Raw genomic sequence first — 12,224 nt, 5'->3', positions numbered from 1 at the left:
CCACCCCAGCCCCAGCCAGCCTGGGCCAGGGCAGAGCACCAGGAACTGCAGGGGCCCTGGGGGCGCAGTGTGGACGGGGGCATGCCAGGCTGTTTGGGGAAGCACAGCCTCCCTCAGCCTATGATACACAGCACCCATGGCTTTTTGAAAGTCCAAGTACACTATATTGACTGGATCACCCTTGTCCACAAAGTTGTTGACTCCCTCACAGAATTCTAATAGATTGGTGAGGCATGATTTCCCTTTACAAAAGCCATGTTGACTCTTCCCCAACACATCACATTCATCTGTGTATCTGATAATTCTGTTCTTTACTACAGTTTCAAACAATTTGAAGTTAGGCTTACCAGCCATGATTGCTTCTGGAGCCTTTTTAAAAAATCAGTGTTATATTAGCTACCCTCCAGTCATCTGATACATAGGATGAGTTAAGAAGCAATATCAGGGGCAGGCAAACTTTTTGGCCTGAGGGCCACATCAGGTTTCCAAAACTGTATGGAGGGCCGGTTAGGGGAGGCTGTGTCTCCCCAAACAACCAGGTGTGGCCTGGCCCCCGCCTCCTATCCAACCCCCCACTTCTCGCCCCCTGATGGCTCCCCCGGGACTCCTGCCCCATCCACCAGCCCTGCTCCCTGTCCCCTGACGACCCCTGGACTCCTCCACCCCTGACTGCCCCCTGCCGCCCCATCCAAACCCCCCCGTCATTCCTGACTGCCTCCCCGGGACCCCTGCCCCATCCAACACCCCGTTCCCCACCCTCTGACTCTCCCCGACCCCTATCCACGCCCCTGACCTCTGACCACACCCCCAAACTCTCCTGCCCTCTATCCAACCCCCCCCCTGCCCTTTTACCGGGCTGCCTGGAGCACCGGTGGCTGGCAGCACTACAGTTGCGCTGCCCAGAGCAGCGGGTCAGGCCGTGGCTCTACAACTGCGCTGCCCGGCCGCCCAGAATGTGGCGCAGCATGGTGCACTGAGGCTGCGGGGGAGAGGGAACAGAAGGAGAGGAGCCAGGGGCGAGCCTCCTGGGCCAGGAGCTCAGGGGCTGGGCAGGAGGGTCCCGCAGGCCAGATGTGGCCCGCGGGCTGTAGTTTGCCCCCCTCTGAGCAATAGGTTATACCATAGTTAGTAGTTCTGCAATTTCGTATCTGAGTTCCTTCAGAACACTTTGGTGAATATTATCTGGTTCTGCTAACTTATTTCTGTTTAGTTTATCAATTTGTTCCAAGACCCCCGCTACTGACACCTCAATCTGGGGCAGTTCCTCAGATTTGTCATCTTGAGTGTGAGAATCTCTCCCATATCGTCTGCAGTGAAAACCGAGGCACAGAATTCATTTCGCTTCTCAACAACAGCCTTGTCTTTCTTGAGTGCTCCTTTAGCATCTTGATCATCCAGTGGCCCTACTGACTGTTTGGCAGATTTCATGCTTTTGATGTACTTTACAAAAATTCGCTGTTAGTTTTTGGTTTGGAGAGTGGGAGGGGAGTTTAGGCCTAAGTTTAGAGTGTGATTGTTAGGTGTATCTGCCTCTTACACTCCCTCTCTAAACTCTCCTGTTTGCTGCTCTTGTTTGCTAGCTCCTCTGGTCACTTAGGAGCTGGCTCTTTAAAACCCTGTTCTTCCTGAGTGCCCCACCCTCTTGTCAAAGGATCCTAATGGGGTTAGCAATCAAAAAATAGCAAGGTACAGCCTCATTAGTAAGCTCTCAGCCTAGCCTGGCAGACTGCTTGGCTCAGTACAGAGCCCCCACAACAGACCACACTATACACTTTAATCAAGCAAGCACACAGCAAACAAGCAAGCACACAACAAACAAACAGACAAACTCTCCCCAAAGGTCACATAGTATCTCTTCCTTCACCCGGAGAACACCCTCGCAAAACTCCCATGTGCTGCTCAAAATAACCTGTTTGTTAGGTTATTCCATAATTATTCAGGATGGGGTTGATTTCATCTTCCTCTGGTTCTAATTACTGTCAAAGACAGGATACTGAGCTAGATGGATCCTGGTCTGATCTGTGATAGTATCTCTTTTTTAGAGTTCTCCTGGGATTTTTGGTTGTCACAATATTTTCTGCTGAAATTAAGCTTTCATTTACAAATTTATGTTCCTCTAGCCTCTCTGATTGGCCAAAACAAAACCTTCTCAATGTAAACTGATTCACTGCTCTCTTCCTGAATCTGTAGACTCACAAACCGCAACATCAGCTCTAAAAGAGTTGAGGTTACTAACCTCATTCATCTCAGTGAGCAGCTAACTCTGAAACCAGATATTATGTCAACATTAGTAACTTTTATTTAATGATCATTTAGTAGAAATATCCAGCTAATGTTGTTTATCTGGTGTGGTTAGTTTCATTTGAGAAGTTATTCCGTAGGAGTAAGGTCTGTGAGTTTCAAAGATGCAAATAACTGAATGTTCTGTAAACGAAAAATTTTCATGAAAGTATGGATACCTCATTTGCATCAAATGAAAAAGACGGGAGTTGTACAATAAATAATAGTTTAGGCTTTTTGAAAATTCCAGCCTAAGAGTTTGGTGCTCAGGTCCCACTGAATTTCCTTGGGAGAAATGCAAACATCTATATTAATAGAAAATAGTCACTCAGCACGCTGATGCTACTATTACCTATTTAGTTGTTGATTTCTTCAGACATCCAGTCAACACAGCACTTAATGACGCCATGCTAAGGAGCTCACTCACTCTGTTGAGCTGACATAGGCTGAGGACTAGTCTACACTATCAGCAAAGACCCCTAGTGGAGATCCAGTGTATACTGGCAAAAAGAGTTATTTTGTCACTGCAGTTAAACCACTTCACTGAACAACAAAAGCAAAAGCTATACCAACAAAAGGCCTCTTTTCTGGTATAAGCTGTGTCTACACAGGGAGCTTTGCTTGCCAGCATAACTATGTTGATTAGAGGTGTGATTTTTTTCACACTGCTAACTGATGTAGCTATGCCGGCAAAACTTTGTAGTGTAGGCCTGGCCTGAATTTATTGGCCTGCATCACAGAAAGCACATCTCTTATCTCACCCTGAGAGTAATTAAGGGAAAAGTTTGCTATATGGAAATGGCCTTTGCTATCCACTTCAAAAGACGTGGTACAGTTGTGTGTGTTTCACATGGCACCCTAAGCTTTTCAAAAGAGTGCATGTTCCACATCAAACAAATTAATAAATCTTGTGGACCTGATCCTCTTTTAATTTTTAACTAAGTTAAGGGTATTACACCTATGTACAACAATTCTGAGATCAGAATCTAGTCCTCTATCTATAAAGACATTTCTCCTTATATAGCTGTATTTTTCCCATTTTCCTTCAGTTCCTTTTTCTTTCTTCCTTAGCATCTCTGGTCAGCGGCCAGAAATTTCTAAATTGGTGAGCTCACTCTCTCCCTCCCTTTCCTGTTCCCTTTCTCTCCCTCTGTCAATTTCAATGGGCTCCTGTAGTTACTTGGGCAGACAGCATTCCGTTGCCAAGCAACTCTCTGAAAGAGAGCGCATGCTGCCCTTGCACAGACAGAGTGTGGCCGTCTGTTCCAGTGATGCTGTGGCCTAATTTCTGCCTCCCTTGTATTAAGTACAAAAGGGGACATCTCCAAATGTGGCGGGAGAGGGAGTATTGAATTATTTGCACTATTTTTGTTTGTTTGTTTTCCCCCCACTCTCCTGATTGGGTGAATCCCCTTGCAACCCTGGGCCCCCAGAAGTCACGCACGATTAGTCCGCTCGCATGCATTTGGAACTGTTCATTGTGCATTGCAGATCACTGCCAATTTTCGGTTAGCTTTTGGCTGAAGTAATAGTACTTATGGAGATCTGTTAAGCTTTCTCTTAACTCTCAGTTAAGGATAACTTTGCATGTAAATTCCCACGGCCATTCATTCATAATCTTTTCCTACCTGACTCTTTTTCTCCTGTTTTTATTACCATGGTGCCTTTTCAGGCATGCAAGCACAGTCTCCCTCACTTTCTCTCCTTTCATCATGTCTTCCCCAAGACAAAGAACAGCCAGCAGGATTTTCCCCAGCCCCAGGAGAAATCAACATTGTGTCCATCCATTTAGAGATGTTTGCCAAACCTTCTCAAAGTTCAGGGATATCTGGGTCCAGATTTTCTAGTTTGAACTCATCTCTATTCCATATCCCATAATCCCTCACTTCCTATTAGAGACAAGAGTATCATAAAAAAATTATTTTAAAGGCCCAGTTCTGCATTGGTTCCGTACATTCTTTTATTGGTATGATTTTAATATGTGGGTTGCTGATGGTAAATGCTGTGTAATCCATGCCGCTGTCACCTCCATTACAGATTGCAGCAGGCTCACTCTACCGGCAATGCATGTGAACAGAGAGAAAGCTACAGGGCATGAAGCAGTCCAATATTGCTGCAATGCTATATGCATTCCACTGACTCACCTTTCACTTTTATACCAAGTTTGAAGTCCAAGTCCTAACCTACAAGTCCCGAAATGAGTTGGCACATGGCTACCTCAGACACAATCAAGAATCTTCATGCACAACTCTCCAAGACAACTGTAAGCCACAGAGACAATGCAGTTAGGTAAGGCCCTGTATGCTTCATACACATATTAAAGATCCCATAGAGCTTTATGTAAGAGGTGGGGTCCCAGCCAGAATTTCCAGCTTTTCACCATATTGATTATAGGGCATGCTGTGTGTCAGTTAAAAGTGTACACATTGCAAAGAGTGCATTTGTATACCATTGTCTTCTACTGAACACAATCAGAATTGCTCATCAGTGTGCCACTGTTCTTATACTGCTAGCAAAGTAGCTAAAGTGGTAGGGTCCTGTTCTTTTGGAGCAAATAATGTGACTTCTGTTCCTGCTATTGTGAGAAGCAAGAAACCATGGTGTTCAGTCTAGGACTGTGAAGTCAACATATAGTTTATGAAGTGTTTTGGAATCCTCTGGAATGAAAGATGCTATTTGAACGCAAAATATTAGTATTTGCATGTGTCTCACATATATATCATTTGGCATTGCACAGTACCTCAAGCTTCACACACATCACACCCGGTGGAATGGCATGGAAGTCTATCCTCTCAAAAACACAGACCAGTAACACTAAGACAACAACAACAACAACAAAATACACAATCTGATTCTTGCAATGAAGTCTAATTGCCTATCCCATTTGTAGTTAACCTTAAAAAATAAAATAAAAGAAAGAACTCCAGAAGTTGATACTGGGGTTGGCGATACCACTGAATATAATTCCTGTGCTCCTTTACCAAAAAGACTTTTATCTGCAAAGGCACAAAACAATCTATCACATGGATATTGAACTCCTGGCCCACTGTCAGATTCATCCTAGTTTATGGATTCCTCTGGCTCCCGCATCAATTTAAGATGACACTACAATTTGGCCCACTGCCAGCAAGCAGCAAGTGAAATAATGCTCCAGTTCTTTTGCACTGGGAACACGCAGCTGTCTTCAAAGGCAAATAGATTAATCCTAGCCCATTCCTCTTGTTCAATACATGTTTAAATAGCTCGGCACTTAGAGGAAAACTAAGATTCATTAGTTTCCTTCGGTACCTAGCTCGTTGCTGCTGGAAAGGGAAACAGACCAGAAGAAGAAGTTATGCATTCAGTAGAGTAATGATGGCTCTTTGAGATGTGTGTCCCTATGGGTGTTCCACTGTAGGTGTGCTTGCATCCCTGTGCTGCTGATTGGAGAACTTCGGTAGTAATGTCTGTTTGGCCCGCATATGTGCTGTCTCCCCTTGTGCCCCGCCAGGAGGCTAGCCTCCCTCAGTTCCTTCTCTACCACAGAATCATTGACAAGGACTCTGAAGAAGAGGGGAGGAGGGTGAGTTGTGGCGCACCCATGGAACACACATCTCAAAGAACCTTCCTTACTGCACAAGTAAGTAATTTTTTCTTTAAGTAAAGTCCCTATGGGTGCTCCATTGTAGGTGTCTCCCAAGCAATATCCCCACTGGAGAGCCGGAACTTTGGAGTCAGGTCAGTTAGAGATGACAGCACCATGGAGCCAAATATGACATCGGAAGTGGAGTCCCCAGTGATCGCATAATGTTCTGGGAAAGTGTGGACTGATGTTCATGTTGCTGCTCCACAGATCTCTAAGATAGGGCCATTCATGAAAAAGGTGACGGATGAAGAGAGCAACCTTGTGCAGTATGTACGAACAGTATCGGGGTGGGGGGTTTTATACTGCGAACTTGATAACATCAGCTAATGCAATTCGAGACCCACTTGGAAAGTCTTTGAGCTGATATTGCTGAGCCCTTGGATCTTTCTGCAATGGAGAGGAAAAGTCTCGGGGATTTTGTGAAAACCTTTGTCCTGTCCAGGTAGAAGGCTAGGGCTCTCCTGACATCTAAAGCGTGTAGTATAGCCTTCCTGTTGTCTCAGTGAGGCTTGAGTAAAAGGTTGGAAGGTGAATCAATTGATTCATGTGAAATGGGGAGGTTACCATGGGAGTGAATTTTGGGCATTGTCTGAGAGTAATTTTGTCCTGAAAGGCCGTTTAAGAGGGATGTGCCATCAGAGCCGCTATTTCTCCTATTATCCTAGCTGAGGTAACCACTACCAGGAAGACTGTTTTCATTGAGAGGTATGTAAGTGAACAGGTGGCCGTGGGTTCGAAGGGAGACCTAGTCAGTCCTTTCAGTACCAGGTTTAGGTCCCATGTGGGAGTAGAAAGTCGAGGTTGTGGGAAGAGGTTTACTATACCCTTGAGGAATCTTTTAGTGGTCATGTGTGACAGCATTGAGTACCCCCTACCGGTTGGTTGATGGCTGTTATAGCTGCTAGGTGGACTCAGAGAGCTTAGAGAGAGCCCCGATCTTTTTAGGGTCAGTGTATAGGCTAAGATGTGTGGAAGAGTTGCCGATGTCGGGGAGATTTGTTGGGAAGTACGCCAAATCTGAAACCTGGACCATTTTTTGCAGGTAAATACACTTGTCAAGGAATTTCTACTGTGTAATAATACTTCTTGCACTTCTGTCAAACAGGTTTCTAGGTGTTGGAACCAAGAAGGAGAGATTCCATGTTGGGATGTAGGGTACGACCTCTGTTCTCTGAGAAGAGATATGAGTGACTGGAAGAGGGATCAGCGGGCACGTTGTGAGCTGTGCCAGGTAAGGATACCAGGTCTGTCTTGGCCAAGTCAGAGTGATCAATATGATGTGTGTTCCATCTCTTTTTATTTTCAGCAGCACTTTTGACAGTAGGGGAAAGGGAAAAAAGGCACAGAGATCCCCATCCCAAGAGCGGAGGAGGAGAGCATTGGCCAGGGAGTGTTGTCCTATCCCTGCTTTGGAGCAGTAGCATGGACATTTCTTGTTCAGGTAAGTGGCAAACAGGTCTGTGGTCAGTGTCCCGCACTGTCTGAATAGATTGTGAAGTATTAGTGGGTCTAGCTCCCACTCATGGTCGTATGGGAATTTGTGACTGAGACTGTCCACTATGGGGTTTTGTGTGCCTGGGAGATAAACTGCTGACAGTGTGATGTTCTGGGAGATGCACCAGTTCCATAGTCTTATCGCCTCTGCACAGAGGGAAGGCGACCTGGCTCCTCCTTGTCAATTTATGTAGTACATATAGGCTACGTTGTCTATTAGGACTCTTGTGTGCGATCCTTTGATCAGTGGGAGGAAGTGGGCACATGCATGCATTCCTGGCAGCCTTTAGCTCCAGGAAGTTGTTGTAGGAGATATCTCTTTGGGTGACCACTTGCCTTGTGTATTGAGGTCGTTTAGATGTGCCCTCCATCCTATGAACAATGCGTTGGTAGTGAGAAGCAACGACGTGGGGTCTGGGGTTTGCAAGAAGGGGATCCCTTTGCAAACATTGGCTGGGTCTTTTTCCACCAGTCTAAGGAGTTCTTGATCCTGGTGGGTAGGGAGAGAGGTTTGTCTAGTCTGTCCCTGTTTGGTCTGTAAACTGAGCTGAACCACATCTGGAGGCATCGCAATTAAAGCCTAGCATGTATTACTGCTGTGCCTGATGCCATATGCCCCAAGAGTTGGAGGCAGTGTCTGATATATGTGGGCTATTTTGAATGGTCTCTATGAGTGTGGCCAGGGAGAGAAATCTGTGTTGAGGTAGGAGAGCTCTGGCCTGTACTGAGTCGAGGTCGGCCCCTATGAATTCTAGATGTTGCACTGGAGCGAGGGTTGATTTCTGGGTGTTGATCTGTAGGCCCAGGTCTGTAAACATGTGCATTGCAGCTTTGGTGATGTGGTGAGCCTCTTGGAGAGATTGGGCTCTGAGGAGGCAATCATCCAGATAAGGGTAAATCATGATCCCTTGGGAGCGTAGAAGTGCGGCCATTACTGAGAGAACCTTGGAAAATACTCTTGGGGCCAATGATAGCCTGAAGGGGAGCACCCTGTACTGGTAGTGGTCTTGTCCTAAAGTGAATCTGAGAAATCATCTAAGAGTCAGTAGGACTGAAATATGAAAATAGGTGTCCTGAAGGTCGAGGACCAAAAATCAGTCTCCCTGTTCCAAAGCTGGAATGATCATTGCTAGAGTGACCATCTCTAATTTTGGAGCTTTGACAAACTTGCTGAGAGCTCTGAGGTCCGGTATGGGTCTCCAACCTACCCTCCTCTTGGGTATTAGGAAATAGCAAGAATAGAACCCTTTGCCTCATAGATGTTGAGGTACTGGTTCTCTGGCTCCTACCTGGAGGAGATAATCTACCTCTTGTCATAGTAAACTCTAGTGAGAAGGGTCCCTGAAGAGGGATGGGGAAGGTTGTTGTGGAGGGAGCAGAGAGGTTAAATGGATAGAGTACCCATTGCAAATGATCTCTAGGACGCATTGGTCTGATGTTATGCATTCCCAGGTGCTGCAGAATGCTGCCAACCAGCAGCCAAATGGGTGGATAGCAGTGATCAGCTGTAGCAGTTGGGGGAGTGGTCTATCGGCGCCTCAACCAACACATCAAAATTGGAAGACAGCTGGGTTGAGGAAGGTTGCGGGCCAGATGGTTTATGCCTTGAAAATTTATTACGTTTCCTCTGTGGCTTGTGAGATGGATATAGGGAGGTGCGTGGTTTGTGCTGGGGCTGTGGGCTAACCTTCCTCTTTTGTCTTGGTGTGTAGATGCCCAGTGAATGGAGAGGGGCTAGAGAATTCTTCAGGGTGTGAAGAGAGGCATCAGTCTTTTCCATGAAGAGTTTAGTGTCTTTAAAAGGAAGGTCTTTGATAGTTGACTGTACCTCCTTTGGGAAGCCCAAGGGATGGAGCCATGACACCTGTTGCATCATTGCTGCTGTGGAGATGGACCTGGCCACTGTGTTGACTGCGTCCAGGACAGATTGTAGTGCTGTTTTTGCTATTGACTGTCCCTCTTGCATAATGGCCTTGAATTGGTCATGATGTGACTCAAGCAGTTGCTCAATAAACTCATGCAGCTTTGACTGATTTACATAGTCGAATTTTGCCATCAGGGCTTGATAGTTGGTGATTCAAAACTGAAGTGTAGCTGAGGAGTTATACCTTCCTCACAAAAAGGTCCAAACACTTCTACTCCCTAGCATATGGAGTGGACTTCAGCTGTTGTTGATGGCTGCAGGAATTAACAGCATCCATCATGATGGACTTGGGTGGAGTGTGGGAGAAGAGGAACTCAGTCTCCCACACTGAGACATTATATTTTTTGTCTTCCCACTTGCTGGTAGGTGCCACCGATGCTGGGGTCTGCCAGATGGTTCTTGCCAGGTCCAGACTGGCCTTGTTAATTGGTAGGGCAATCTTTGAGGAAGAGGATGAGTGGAGTCTGTCAAGGAGACAATGGTGGGTGTCCTTGACTTCCTCTAGTGGTATTTGGAAAGTATTTGGACTCCCTTTGGGATGTCCTGGAAGAGGGGAAAGTCATCCACGAGAGACGACAGCGGAGGCAAGATGGCCTCATCTGGGGCGGGGGAGGAGGAGGATGTGGTCCTTGGGGTCACTTCTTCCTCAACAGCGCCCTCATGTTCCTCCATGATTTCTTCCAGAGGTTCTGAAATTTGGAAAGCCATGGCCAAAGGGGTGTGCCTTGAGGGTTCTTGGGTGGGGCTAGAAGCTTGAGAGGCATGGTGCTGATATGCAGCCCTACGGCCCCAGTATGGCCACTGGAGTGGTGGTGGCAGAGAGGTTGGTAGTGGTGCCCATGGATGGCCGTACCAAGATGGTGGCGGTGGAGCCATTTGAGGCTATGCTCGAGGACCCTGCTGATATTGGGCAGGGTAAGACATCAAGTACTCCTCCCACTGAAAGGAGACTGGGAGGAGTACTTGATGCCACCTCCTCAGGTTCACTAACTGAGCCCTCACTGGAGAGCAGGGGAGTATGACAGGGCAGCCGGGAAGACTCCCATGCTAATCGAAGACTCAGTGCAGAGGTTCTGGTACCAAGAAGAGGGGACTCTGGTACCTCCGATACACAGAGGTCCCAAGAGTATTGGAACTCCATAGGTACTGACCAACTCGATCTCATTGGCGCTACTGGGGGGACTGGAGATCTTGTCCATACCAATCGCTCTGGGGCCGAATGAGGTGTCGATGATGGTACTGATATAGGATCAGTTACCGGAAATATAGTTTTAGGGGAGTGCTTACTCTTGTCCTTGTCACTCGCTGCCGATGACTCGGTGCCAGTGCCCATCGGGTCCATGAGCTTGTCAATGGTACCTGCTACTGAGGATTTCCATGAGCCATGGGTACTGATCTGAGAAGGTCTCAGTGCCAATGGTACTGAGGATATCGAGCATGCCAGAGAGCGTTTATGGCTATCTTGAGGCTCACTGTGGGGACCTCCTGCTCTCTCCTTACCTTTGTGAGAGGGGTCAGGGGGTTGTTTCTTCAGCCCACATCCTTTAGATGTGGGTACACTACTTGAAGATGAATTACATGATCCTAGTCAATTTCTTTCTGCGGCCCACTTCTGCCATCAGTTACACCTGTACAGCTCCACTGATTTAACTGAGGTTGCTGGTATATTAAAAACAAAATTTCTCTAGCCCTCTTTTGTTGATGGAGTTGCTCTTTAAACAGGAAAGGGTCTATTAGGGAAAATGACTAGAAGAATGCTAGTCAGTTTCACTTCATAGAGTCAAGGATTTTTGCTGCCTCAAAGACCAAACATTTAGAAAGGTGGAAAAGCAGAAAAACAAGAAAGGGCAGTGCTGACAAAGAGCAAAAAGGAGAAAGGAAAAATAAACATGACAGAAAAAAGAGACCAAAATGGAGAAAGAGAAAAAAGGGGAAAGGGTGAGTCTTTAAGTGCTCCACATACATGTTTGCCAGTGAATGGAAAATATAGTTAAATGAAACACTGAGTGCAATAGCTAACTTAAATCTTAGACACAATCTAGATCTTGGTTTCAGGTTGGTTTTGGATGGAGGGGCATCAAGATGAATCCATTGGCATGGAAAGACCAATTCCTCCTCTAATCTGGAGTCAGGACTCTCCTTTGCTCTCCTTGGAGCACAGGATCTATTTTATTAGACCACCTCAAAGATTATTGGGAGCAGTAGGGTTTCAGGTGGCTCCAGGCAGGACTCTGTTCAGCTGGTGGACTACTCTATCAATGGTCTCATAACACAAGAACTCGGGGTCATCAAATGAAATTAATAGGCAGCCAGTTTTAAACAAACAAAAGGAAGTATTTTTTCACACAACGCAATTCAACCTGTGGAACTCCTTGCCAGAGGACGTTGTGAAGGCCAAGACTATAACACGGTTCTAAAAATAACTAGATAAGTTCATGGAGGATAGGTCCATCAATGGATATTAGCCAGGATGGACAGGGGTGGTGTCCCTAGCCTCTGTTTGCTAGAAGCTGGGAATGGGTGACAGGGGATGGATCATTGATGATTACCTGTTCTGTTCATTCCCTCTGGGGCAACTGGCATTGACCACTGTCGGAAGACAGAATACTGGGCTAAATGGACCTTTGGTCTTACCCAGTATGGCCGTTCTTATGTTATGTCTAGTTGGACATTATTATACTTCATCTTCAGCTAGTGAAACACGGACCCTAAACATCTTCATCCACTGCATTATCTTCACCTTAGAGTATAGCAACTTGTGACAAATGAAGCAGAAAAGGAGGCGAGAGTGTTGATGGTGGAAATCCTGTTCTGAGTTAAATCAAATGGGAGAAACATATGGGAATGGAAGTGTGATGGGGTATTCACCCCACACTAGCCTACAAGAGATTAGTGAGGAGG

The 12,224-nt window shown here is 46.3% G+C and overlaps 1 long non-coding RNA gene across 1 annotated transcript; it reads left to right on the top strand.

The window, feature by feature from the left end:
• Window positions 1-5,808: 5,808 nt before the first annotated feature.
• LOC142068506 (uncharacterized) lies at window positions 5,809-7,273 on the top strand. The gene is made up of 3 exons (XR_012664313.1): window positions 5,809-5,899; window positions 7,011-7,136; window positions 7,212-7,273. It is a non-coding gene; the product is annotated as an uncharacterized LOC142068506 (long non-coding RNA).
• The last annotated feature ends 4,951 nt before the right edge of the window (window positions 7,274-12,224 follow it).

Source organism: Caretta caretta, chromosome 11 (assembly GCF_965140235.1).
Source record: "Caretta caretta isolate rCarCar2 chromosome 11, rCarCar1.hap1, whole genome shotgun sequence".
NCBI lineage: Eukaryota > Metazoa > Chordata > Testudines > Cheloniidae > Caretta > Caretta caretta.
The sequence above is the reverse complement of the archived record's forward strand: the minus strand, read 5'-3'. Positions and strand labels throughout refer to the sequence as shown.